The sequence below is a fragment of the Lagopus muta genome, chromosome 5 (genome assembly GCF_023343835.1).
Source record: "Lagopus muta isolate bLagMut1 chromosome 5, bLagMut1 primary, whole genome shotgun sequence".
Classification (NCBI taxonomy): Eukaryota; Metazoa; Chordata; class Aves; order Galliformes; family Phasianidae; genus Lagopus; species Lagopus muta.
Genome location: NC_064437.1, coordinates 17618781 through 17631467, shown reverse-complemented (window position 1 = coordinate 17631467; position 12687 = coordinate 17618781). Strand labels below are relative to the sequence as shown.

General features: G+C 36.4%; 1 protein-coding gene across 5 annotated transcripts in view; it reads left to right on the top strand.

The window, feature by feature from the left end:
* PLPPR5 (phospholipid phosphatase related 5) overlaps nt 1-12687 on the top strand; it is a 164404-nt gene that overhangs the window by 70714 nt on the left and 81003 nt on the right. The window contains exon 1 of one of the 5 annotated variants that reach the window (XM_048943907.1): nt 4156-4321. The exons of 3 other annotated variants lie outside the window; for them this stretch is intronic. The gene's annotated coding sequence lies outside the window, so the exon portion shown is untranslated. Of the gene's footprint in view, nt 1-4155; nt 4322-10914; nt 11041-12687 lie in introns of those variants that run through there. One more of the 5 variants, XM_048943909.1, reaches the window with a different exon arrangement.

Here is a 12687-nt window from a genome sequence, read left to right as displayed (position 1 = left end):
ATATGGGCTCATATTAAAACAGTAATCCTCTTCTGGAGAAAAAGTGGCATATGGGAACTGGTCTTTGCTGTTCTGCTTTGCTTGACACAACTGAATTCAGAAATGCAGCAGTGTGTGGGTATATTTGTATATATACACACACATATATATATGTATATATATATATATATATATATATATTTTTCCCCTCAATCCCTCAGGAAAACTTCTGGTTGGGGGAATTTGCTTTGAGTATTGAATTCACATGTTACTCCATAAGTAAGTCTGCCCTGTGCAAGTGAGAGATATTATTTTACAGTCATACATTTAAGGAGTTGTTGTGGTTGTGCCGTAGAAGTTTTTAAAATTATTTCATGGACAGGCTTTCTAAGCTTTGGTGCAGCTGCTTTGATATAGTCTGATATTTGGAGGAAACAAATTGGTGGCTCCCAAGACAAAACCCATGTCAGACCACAAAGCAACATCTTTTCTAGCATCCTATCAAGGGATCCTGCAGATGCACCTGATAAATGGGAAAAAATCAAACTGAATGACAGCAAGGACATCCCTTTACTTATTAGCACTAAGTTTTAGTAGATTCAAGATTCTTCTTTCCTGATTTTTTTCATATTAAGCAAAATTTCTGAACCACCTGTAACTGCCTTGTGTGCAGTGCAGAGCACTCTTGGATAAGTCTCTGACAGTACAGGGAGATCCATAGTGGAACATGTTTAGAACATACAAAAGATCCACAGGGCAGATGGAAGAGCTAAGTTCCTATTTGAATTTGTAATTGCGTCAAGCAATTGTTTCTCTACCATGCCTAATAATCTCCTGTTGCTGTAAAGCTCTATTTTCTGAAGTCTTTTCTTTGACTACTAGATATAGGTCACAGCTTATAGAGCATATGACTGAATGATTCTTTTTACGCTTTTTACTGCTTTTTACGCTGCAGTGTTTGGTCTAGAAAATGAATTTTGCATTTTTGCATGAGTCATGATGGGATCATTCTTATGAATCTGTGGCTTTAAATACCATCTAGGAACACACCTATAGAGTGTTTTTGCAGACATATGTGCCTGTGCTTTTTGGCGTTGGGCCTGTTTTGGTTTGGAAGCTGTATGGTTGTGAAAGCATAATGCTGGACTGTGGTTTCTATGAACGGTTCCCCTTTGTGTCAGGTTTAGCAGTGAGCAGTTATGTGGCTTTTAGTGAAGCTGCAATTTGCGTGGCTGATGTGGAATATGGTAAAATGAGTTTATGTACGACATGCCTGATAAGCTTTTATTCTGATGCTAATATCAGCTTATACCTGGCTACCTGCATACATCTCAGAATGTGAAAATCCCAGATTGCTTCTGGAATATCATTGGCTCTTATATGCAACTTCAAGTATATATCAACGAATTACAAACCTGTATTTCTGCAGGGGCTTTCTGCCACATACGTTTTGCTTGACTCTGGGCGAGTTGCTTCTAACCAGCTAATTAAACATCAGCCATTTGCTGCACGAGCTGAGGCAGAGGTCGAGTGGAAAACTGCAGCCATGTAATTAGCCATAGCACACACTGGTTTAAATGGAAATGCAGAGGTCTAGCAGGATTCCTCTTTGCCCTGAAGTTTGTGTCAAACACCGTGTCAGAAAAGTGCTGATATACATCTGACGTTTGGAGGAGTACTGCTACAGTCACCTGCTGATGTTAATCTGGCCTGTCCTGATTACTGCATGTTTGTATATGACCTTAGTTTGCCATTTCTCAGACTCTGTTATGGTTTTCTGATTTAAATATCATCCCTCTCAAAAATATTTTTCTTAAATTAGCATGCATTAATACAATATTACAGCAGATTTTAACGAAAAAATGTAAGCTTCAAATTCTGTGAACAAGACAAATCGTGTGCATGGCTTTATGAAAGAAATTTAACATTCCGTGATAAAAGCAAGATGGTGACTTATTCATAGGAGGTAACAGGAAAAGTATCTAAAATACTAAAATATTTATTTCCAAAGTGTTCTTAGATGTTTCAAGTTCACAAGAGACATTTTTTTTTAATCTTTGTAATATTGAAGTCCAACATTAATTTTCCAATGAGAGCATCAATTATTTTGAAAGCCTGTAATTACAGTGCTGTTGGTTGTCAAGGGCATAAATCAGGTGGCCTCAGAACTGAAGAAAACTCTTTTCCTGCACCATTAATCACTCATTTTCACTGTTAGTTATTAAAACAATGTCTTTAAAAACTTACCGTATCTGTATGCGTGCTATAAAAATGTTTTATGCATGTATGGAATCTTAAGGCTTAGATGCAAAGTGATATTGGAGTGAAAATGTCAGCTGAAAATGGCTGCAGTTTCACAATAACAGTCCGTATGTGTTAACATTGACTGTTTATAGCATATGGCACCAGAAAACTATCACTGAACTAATAAAGAAAGGAAAATGATGAAATGCATATATTTTTAAAAAGTGTGCATGACATTTGCCATGAAAAAAAATTTACATCAGGCAGTAGAAGAACAAATTATTAATAAATGTTACACACAGATAGTGCTGCACAAAAGCCATTAGTGAAAATAACCGAGCATTTTGCAGTTGATGTTGTGAAATTTTGTCTGGCAGTTGTGCCTGCTGAGCAGTGTAATGCCTGATAGGTACACATCTTAGATATGCTGTGGTACTCTGGGTAGTTCCTAGTGCAGAATATGAAGGTCAGGCAGAAAGACATTTGGCTCAACAGTTAACACTGCAGTGCTCAATCTTTTTTCAATGTCAGGAGAAGCTGCAAATTGCAATTGTTGTCGTTTGCCAGAATCTACTGTACATATATTCTGCTGCCTGTTTGCACGCATTCAGCAGCTGCAGTGCTTCCTAGGAATGTGCACTTGCTAAATGTTGAGGTCGATAACACTGCCCATGTGCAGTGTGTGTAGTCCTGTGACCCTTAGTTGTGCATGTAGTTATTTGGATACGCTCCAGTTCCTCTACATTATTGATGAATAAAGGCTGAATACAGCCAGATAAATATTCTTTCTATTCTACCTCAAAGTGTGTGTTTGTTTGTTTGTTTGTTTGTTTGTTTGTTTTTTCCTGTGTGATGAATAGAGTGATGAGAGAGTAGAAGCTTCTGAGCTTCTCAGATAAGGATATTGCTGGAGTTCAGAGCACAAGTCCTGAGTAGGGGTGTTATGCACATATGCACCTGTGGTTCCAAACTCTGTAATCTTATTTTTCATGCCACTTTGATTTTTCTAACGCAGCTGCTCCTGCCTTTGAAAATGAAAGGAATGTGCTTTTCAAAATGAAGTCAAGATTGCCTGCATTACCACTGGTTGCTGATATCTTGGTTTCTGAAATAATATAATTGAGCTCTTCTTTTCTCTGTTTACCTGTTATTCAAATAATCTTTTGCTCTGTTATTTCAAACATTCTAAGTAAAAAGCAACAGACAATGCCTTAAAAAAAGGGAAGCTGTATGTAGTCACCGAAATATCAGCAGTTAATAATTAGTTTATATTAGCGTTGAAGTAAAAAATAACTTATGTATAGGACACAATGTGGAGTGGTTGATAGGCATTCAAAATTATTCAAAGTTTAAATGCAGTGGTTTTGAAACAGTTATTCTGAACAGTATCTGCCTTACATTGTTATAGTGAAACAGATTAAAGAGGAAGTAATATGAATCCAGGAATTTGGCTTTGGGATTTCATTTGTGTTCAAAATTTCCTTTTATTGACTTGAACAAATCTGTGGGCAATATTTGCTCTCTGCTTCTGTGTATAAAACTGCTCTTATAGAATTATACTTATGCGGGGAAACACATAAGAATGTATTACGTATGCTGGTTTTTTTTTGCTTTTTGATTCTCACACCAAGAGTGATTTCAGTGGAAATAGTGAATTATTTACAATAATTATGGTAAAAAATATTGTTTATAATGACTGAAGTGGAATTTTCTGCAATATAGCAATTATTCTCAGCCTGCTAAAGTCAGCTGGAAGTGAAAGTCTTTGTAACAAATACACTGGACTTGCTTTCCATCCCAGCTGAGCAGAGAATTCTGATAATTTGTGTTCAGGCTCAGGTTTATTATATTATTAATCTAAAATACTGATTTAGCTTATCATGGTGTAGCAGAAATTCTAAGTCAGAGCTTGAAGCAGTGATTGAGCACCTGTTGGGAAGGCAGGGCCAACCCAGGGATGCGCAGGTGCATGTAATGCCCCTGAGTGACTGGAAGGGATGGAGCCAGGATCCACAGCTTCCCTGACCTCATTTAAGGGTTAGCAGTGGAGGTGAGGGTATCTTGCTGGAGATCCCTGTACACCTGAGGCCTTCTGAAGGTAAGTGGCTTCTTTCCTTTGTTTCTGTACCCACAGCATTTACATTTGAACAACTCCTCACTTACTGTAGCCTAGAAACTTGCTACTCTTACTGTTGCGTTATAGTTGCATTGTACTTACTGTTGCATTATAGCATTACTCATGGTAAATAAGCACCTCATGATTTAGTATTTTTATTCATAATCTACTTTTGTAACTGGAAAAATGAAATGTGACTGATCTTTAGAAGACCTTAACTTTGCTGGAGTAGCTTATTTGGTCAGATACGCCTAGAATAGTCAAGGTAATTAAAGTCCAATTTGGGTTCAGTGATATTGACAGAAGAGTTCTGTTTATGGTTCTTCGTTTGGAGAATAGGAATATATTTTATTTATATATATATATATTAATTTTATATATATATATATATATATATATATATATATATATATATATATATATCGGATGTATATATATATAAAATACATAGTTATGAAACTTACTTTCTGCTGGTATAAAACGCAACTATCTTAAAATGTCCTGAAGTAGAAAACACACATTTCTTTAGCACAGTGATGGGATTGTATTTTGTAAGCTGTTCTATTACAATTTGCCCAAAATGGCTATGACACCTGACATCTTCTGAATCTTGCTAGTGTCTTCTACCACTAGGTCTAATTTCCATTTCTTCCTGTGCCAAAAGCTAAGAGCAGAGTATAATAAGATACAGACTAAATGTATTAGCCTAATAACTGAAGGGAGATTATTGTAAGTAATGGTGACAACAGTAATGAGAAGGTATCCATCATGTAAGATTGTGGTTTTTTTGTTTGTTTGTTTGTTTTTTTTTATTATTATTATTATTATTTTTTTGTGGATTTTTGTTTTTCTCTTAATGCAGTTCTTCATTTTCTCTGACTGGAATATCTTAAATGCATTCAAGCCACTGTGACTTTTTCACTGAGTTTCTAGGGATGTTAATTATTAGGTGCAACTTGCACGGAAAATGGGGATGTTTGCTTGTTACTTGAGTGATGTGGACCATGTTCTGCTTATAGGTGTGCCTGTGCAATATGTGCTTGGAAGTTTAATAGGTTGTGATTTTTATGATTGTACTCATTCAAAACATGTTTTAAAAAACACTCAATTACCGATGAGTAGTTCATTTAAGTAAGTAGACTGCTGTGATAAATAGATGTATTTGTGTGCTTGGGAGCATGTTTATGTAACCACATACAATGCCTAACTTTTAAGCTCTGTGTCTAAGTTCACTCCTCGTTCTAATATGTTCCTACAAAAATCTGCCTTTTTTTTTTAGGTGGCATTTGAGAGTAAGCAGGTATTGCTGATGGTCTCAACCTCAGTTTCCATCTGCCTGTCCTGTGATAGCTTTTGATTTTGTAGAATATGTGGGAAACAAAAAGTAGCTTAGCAACAGGGCAAAGCAGAAGTGCAGGCTGTATATTTGCTTGAGCTATGTGCAGTTTACTCCATGACTTGGCAAGTAGGTTTTTGTCCTGAATAGCTGCTCCTCTAAACATCAACAGTGAGATAAAAAAGAACCAGAGATGAGCAGGAGATTAGCCATATCTGATGACTAAACAAATACTTTTAGTTTCACGTTTATCCATATAGCATCAGGCTATCCTTAAGCAGTCATTCCTGAATTTGACATAGACTAAAAAGAAAATGTCTACACATATAATCTGAGAAGTTTATGGTGAAAATGTTATCTAATGTGAGGTAGATTGAAGTGCACTTCTTCTTTGCTGCCTGTGGTAATTTTCTGTGGAAGAACTCAGCAATGCTAAATAATAGAAGTACTCTAACAGCCATAGCTTCTGCCTGCTCCTCTGTCCTGTGGGTTAGTTGGTAGAGTTCTCCTGCTGCCATACACACAGCTGCAGAATGCTCCTCCACCTACTGACGTGTTTCTAGACTGAGATCTGACTTCCTGATAGCTTCTGTATGATCAGAGAATTATGCTTCCTCATCTGCTTTGCTCGTGTAATTTGAGGGAAATTAGTCTTTCTCATCACTTTTGTAGATGTATATACCAAACATAACACCTACTTTACATACATGGGGCCAGCATAATTTCATTGGGTTGTAAGTGTTGCCTCTGTGGAAGGATCAAAGGCAGGTTCTGTTGATGTTCTGTTCTTTCTGGAAAGACAAGAAGATGCTTGGGGTAGACCATCTAAATTGCTTTGGGAGAGGGAATGCTGTGCAGCCCAGGAAGATTCAGCAGCTGTTCCCAAGGAGTTTCAACCTGAGGAGAATCTTGATGAATTATATGCTGAGATCTACGAGAGGGTAGATCCTCCTTTAGAATAATATGGAAGAAAATAAGAAAATGGCTTCCATGGAAAAACTATCCAAGTAAGCTGTCATCTGACCATGAAGCAAGGAAAAGTGACTGACCTGATGCTGCAGAGCGCTGTAGGTTCAGGAAACTGCTAGAGATTTGCTTTGTTAAAGTGTTATTGAGCTTTACAACTTATTTAACTCAAGCACTTGTGAATCTATTGAAAGCAAGTCATTCCTTCCGTGGAATATTACTTTAAAAATCCTGCAGCATTTAAATTACTGGGACCTCAAATTAATCCGCAACTTAATTAGATATCAGAAATTATTTAAAAACTCTTTTTCTTGTATGGACCAATGAATATCATCCTGCCCAATTTTCAGCATGACCCCTATATTTCACTAAAATATAACTGTTTATATATTTAATCTACCTAAAATTAAAAGACAAACTATTGGATTTTAAAAGAAACAAAACCCTTAACAGTATTTTCTTAATTCCAAATTAATCTGAATACACAATTGTGAAGCTTGCTTCATCTTCCCTGCCCCCAACAGTTCATATATGTTGATTGAGGCATTTGTTTGAGATTTAGGAGGCTCTGACAACAGAACATCAATATCAGCTCTTGTTTGGTAGAATGTAATTTTCATGGGTTTTTTCAATACTATTATTTGCCTTCCTGCCCTTGTACAATGCTTTCCAGATACAAATTATAATGATAAATAGGGAACTGTGACCAATGACAAATTGCATGCTTAAAAAGTGGGAAAATGTATGATGGAGGTGATATTTTTATTACTGGTTAGTATGTTTTACTGTTCTTTAAATGAGCTCATTCAACTCTATAATGGTAATAATTTATTTCCAATTTTTTTCTGCATCTAACACCCCCCTTTGGCTGCAGAAAGGATTAGTGTTTTATGAGAAATTTTACCTTTAGTTAATGGCAATTAGTTAAGGATGTGGGAATATTTCCCTTTGTTCCTGTTGAAGTTCAGGTAGTCTGACCTGCTGTTAGAAGATCCTAAGGGTTAAGGATTTCATTACAGAAGAAGTAAGGTAAGTAATCAGCAAAGCTTTCTTGTTTACATGGATACCACTTGATGAATATGCAGATGAACGTGTCACCATCTCAGATACCAGATGGAAATTGTTCGTGACTCTTAGGTATGATCAGCAAGTTTATTTATGGTGTGAAAGCAAAATTAAAAGCAGTGGCTGCACCTATCATCATAATTAAACCAGGTTAAATACCTACACTTTTAATCATTGCGGTGTCAAGATTATGACCACTGTTAAGAGGATAGAAAGTATTAGCAACTTTACAGAGCTCTAAGTGGATACATTAATTTGCTAATGCATTGGTTGCTGAACCACTGAATATTGATTTGTCTTGGGATATAGATAGAAGATTGGTAAGTTTGAAGAAGGTAATTAAAAAGGATGTGATGACTTGGAAGCAAGTATCACTATAATGTGGGTCCTTTTCTTACGACACACTTCTTTGTTTTCCTTTTATTTTAATGCTCTTTATATGCTTATATGTTTTCTGTTCATCTCTCTTCCTTATCATTTCCCCATTTTTTTTTTTCTTGCTATTTCATTGTCCCTGTTCTATTACTGTCTTCTACACTCTTTCTTTCTTTTCTTCTATCTCCGTGCCTTGTTCACTCTCCCCTGCATAATTCTGCTTCCTTTCCTGTCATCCTTTTCTTATCCTTTTCTCTCATCCAGCTCTTCTGGTTTTCTATTTTAATCTCGCCCTCTATTGTTTACTTTCACCATGTCTATTTCCAAACTCCCTACGCCTTTCTATATAGTGTTCCTTTTCATTGTTATACTTTCTCCTGGATGTTGCCAGCCAATAAGCCTTTCTTAGGGTAATTTGCTAATTGAGACAGTAAGCAGAAATCAAGTGACCAAACCCTGAAGAGAGGAGCAACATGACACCTTTCTTTTACTTGTGTCTGTTTTCATTGTACTACTCTGAATATTAACTGCAGCAATGTTCACTGGTGATTGTGATGCCAGTTTCCATTTCTGCAGGCAGAAGTGGTGCTGGGAGCTGTCAAGGTAGGCTGCCTAGCTCGCTGTGTCCTGTCCCGTTCTGCCCTTCAGACTTTTACCCCCTCCACTCCTTTGCTCTCAGCTTTTCAAGGAACTGAGTGCAGGCGTAACCAGAAAGCTTCTTGTTTCTCTGATCCTAGTAACTCCACTGTGGGAAGGTATCTGTTGATCTATGACCTGCTGATAGAATCTGGGATAGCAGACTAAAGGTGCTGTAGTCAGAATTGTGGGTGGGTCAGGCACAACTTTAGCTGAAGAAAAGGAACCTAGTAGAAAGAAATGTCATTGTAATGTTTAGCAGGAAGAACATGCAGTTTCTACGAGGAGATGAAATTACAGACAGAATACCAGTGTCCTGCTTTCCTAATTGCTTGCCTAGCTAGAGTTCTCAGATATGAAGATATGCTTCTTATCTGGTTCATACCATCCAATTTGATTATTTTCAAGTATTGGTGAAAATTCATTTAAAATGCACTTCTCTGCATCGCTATCAACATTTGGAACTGACACTTGAGTGCTCTTTTTTTTCCACTCTGTTGACCTAACCTTTCATTTCAAATAAATGTAATGGATATCTAGTGTAGAGCATCAAAGATGTGGTGATAGACGTTGACAGCAACAAAGAGTCAACATTTGCCTCTTTTTGCTTAAAATAGTATTTGTTTTATGGGTATTTTCAATTACTTAATGGTTATTCTTGTCTAGAGTGTTTTCACAATTTGTTTTAGGAAGCAACATCTCTACACAGATGAGAGAAAGTGTTGATTTCTTTAGTGTGCTTAATTTGTACATCTGAGAATTCTTTGTGTGCAGTCAGTTTGTTTCTCCAGTGCCTCCTCAGTTTTGCCACTTGTTTGTGTAATTCTTTCCAAGAGCAGTGAAGGACTATTTCTGAAACTCAGAAAAATCTGATTAAAAAGCATCACAAAACTCTTCTAAAAGTGGGAAGGTGACAATGGCAAAGTGCATGAGATGTTTGCTTTTTGTTCCATTAACTTTGTCCCGTAATGTGTTGTTTTTTGATTTCTCACAAGCTCTCTGTGCTGAACTTTGTACTTCTTACAATGTCCTTTTTGATGACATGAAGGTAATTAAATTAATTTCTGTGAGATCATTAAAGATTACCTTGACATTGCTGTAATTCTGATCTTTAAATATTCTGATCACAAGTTTTTTTTTTAACAGGGTTGATGGGATTTAGGATCTTTCAGGAACTTGTTAAGATATTGGAACATATAACAAATATGAAACTTTCCTCTCTGTAATCGTTGATTGCAGACAGTCTTCTTCCCAGAGGTATTATGGTGATCCTCCAGTAGAATTTTTGGAATCAAATGTGTTAAGAGCTTCATCCCTTACTCCATTTAAACTCTTCCAATTCAACTGTCATGCAACAGCAATATGGCAGTTGTTTGCTCCTTCCTTGTCACCAGAGTATCCGTATTATATAGAAAGATCCCCAGGATATGGAGGACCTGAGATTGTGCCTTCAAATACGTGTTCTCTATGGCAAGTAATTTTTCAATGCAGTGGCACTTTTTTAAGGACACAAAAGGTTGACTTTTTGAGTAGATGTATCACAGCAAGGGAGAAATATGGATTATTTTTACTACTGCTCTATGAAAGAAGTTATCATATAAGTAGAGTATTTTATCAGTTTTAATTAAACTTGAATTTTTGAGTACATTTTTCCTCAGCCTTCTTTGGGTCCTCAAGGAAGCTGATTTTTATGTGGCTTTGTAACAAAAAATATATTCAGTTGTGAACTGTTTAAAAAAAAAAAAGTGCTCTTATGTATGTATTTCTGGCATGTTCAGTAAGGCAAAAATACATCTTCTTGAAGATAAGCTTGAAGGTTAAGTGTAATATTCTTTTTTTCTCTGTAGGAGCTATATGGACTCTAGGAACAGAAGAGAGAATAATCTCCACATGTCTCTGTAGGTGTAAATTATGTACGTTTTCAGGTCACTCCTGCTACCACAAAATCTGAAATTTGTAGCTTACTCTATAGAAAGAGTGAAAGAACTTTTTTTTTTTTTTTTAGTGTGATTTGCTGCTAGTTAATCTAGTAGAAGGGAGACTTGCAGTAATGTACAGAGCAGAAACATGTGGATTTCTGTTATTTCTAATATAATGTGGCATGCATTAAATTTGCACTAAATGGGAAAACTAAAGGTCTTCATAGCTCTTCCTCACTCTTGCTCTCTTCCAGTTCCTTCAAATAACCTACTCAATGTCCTCCATTGGGAAACTCTAAGTACTAAACAACTTAGGACAACGTCACTCCCCTCAGTAGTTTCCCTGTAAGAACAGTTGAAAAACAGGAACCTCACTTCCAACCTTGAGTGCTTCACTCTGAGAGGTAAAGTCATGCTGGATCCTTTTCTCTAGTGAAATCTCATTTGTAATTCATGTGCTGCAGATGAGACTTACTCATAGCTGGTAACATCAATCCCTTCAAGTTATATTGAATTGCTCCCTGTGCTTTTGCCTTCTGCAGATTTGTGACAGTTATTGATGGGAGTAAAACCCAAACACTTCTGCCCAAATGCCCAGCAGGGTATATGTGGAAGCATTGGTCAATGCTTAGCTGTAGCCTCTGCTCAGTGTATCTTATTTTGGTTCTCAGCTGGTCTACCTCAACATTAGAATAACTTGCATGGCTAAATGGCTCCAGAGAAGCAAAATGAAGCTTGTGTACCTGTGTCTTTTGGCTTTGCTTCTTTGAATAATTACATTAAGTCATCTTTATGAAATGGTGATGTTTCACTGAGATGCCTAAAAGAAATGCTTTCTCTTCACATCTTCACTTGATGACCTTGCCCCCAGAATGATCCTGTTTTCAGGCTATACTTAGAGCCTGCGGACACTAAGGGTATTTAGGAAAACAGCTATGATTCTTTTGAAAATGTATTGCTTAGCAAATGATAAGAATGATTAAAAAAAGAAAGACCACCACCACCAAGAAAAAAGTAAGCAAAGCAAAAGGAGTGTTTGTATCCTTCATTTCTTAGTTTTTTTTTAAAGTGAATTTTTTTATGATCCGTGGAAGTTACTCAGTGTCTGCTAATTGGTATTGTGGTAGAAGTAAGAATTCAGACCCAGCTGAAGCTAATGAGAAGGCTCCCACTGAGTTCAGTCAAACCATGAGTTAAAGTATTTCCCCAGAGACAAAAGAGTTGAGGTCCCTGTGAAATGGCTTACTTAATCAAGGTAAGGGATACAAAACGGATACAAAAGAATTTGAATCGCACATCCAGGAGACTTGTATTCATGTTGTTACACGTGGCAATGCAGTTTTTCCAGAGTTGCCTGAGTGTTTAAAAAAAATATTTTTTTAATTCCCATTCTGAAACTTTGATTTATTGGTAAACTTTATTGTAATAATGATATTTAATTCCTACCCCCAATATGGCATACTTCATTTCAGTACCATGTACTGTCAGATCATTGCTAGAAATCTTTTTTCTGAGCAGAATGAAAAACCCAAGGACAGTGTAACAGGAGGGAAATCCTTCCATCTCTCTGCATGAATGAACGGAAATGTCAGCGTAGATCTGGCATTATGCACATGCATAATGTATATGTTTTTCTTCTGATTTTTCTCTTGGTTAAATCTGATTGTGGTGGGAAATTGTTTAAAAAAAAAAAAAAAAAAGACAACTGGAAATTGCTAATATATGCTGCTGTAAAATGTTTTGAATGTTATTAAATGGATTAGCTATGCCATTAGAGAGAACAGCTGTGTTCTGAAGCAGGAAATATCTTGATTCTGCTTTCATTTTTGCTTTAAGTCAGTGGAAACTAATGTAAGACTGAAGTCAATGAATCTAATGAGTCTTTCAAAATATCATCTTGGTATGAACTACTCTGAACATCACCAACTTGTGTGCAAAAACTATTAGAACCATATATTGCTGGGATTTCAGAGTAGCTACTTAAACTTTCAGTAGGATTTGGGAGTACAGTTTAGCATTTCATTTGATGTCTTTAGGCTATGTATTACGGA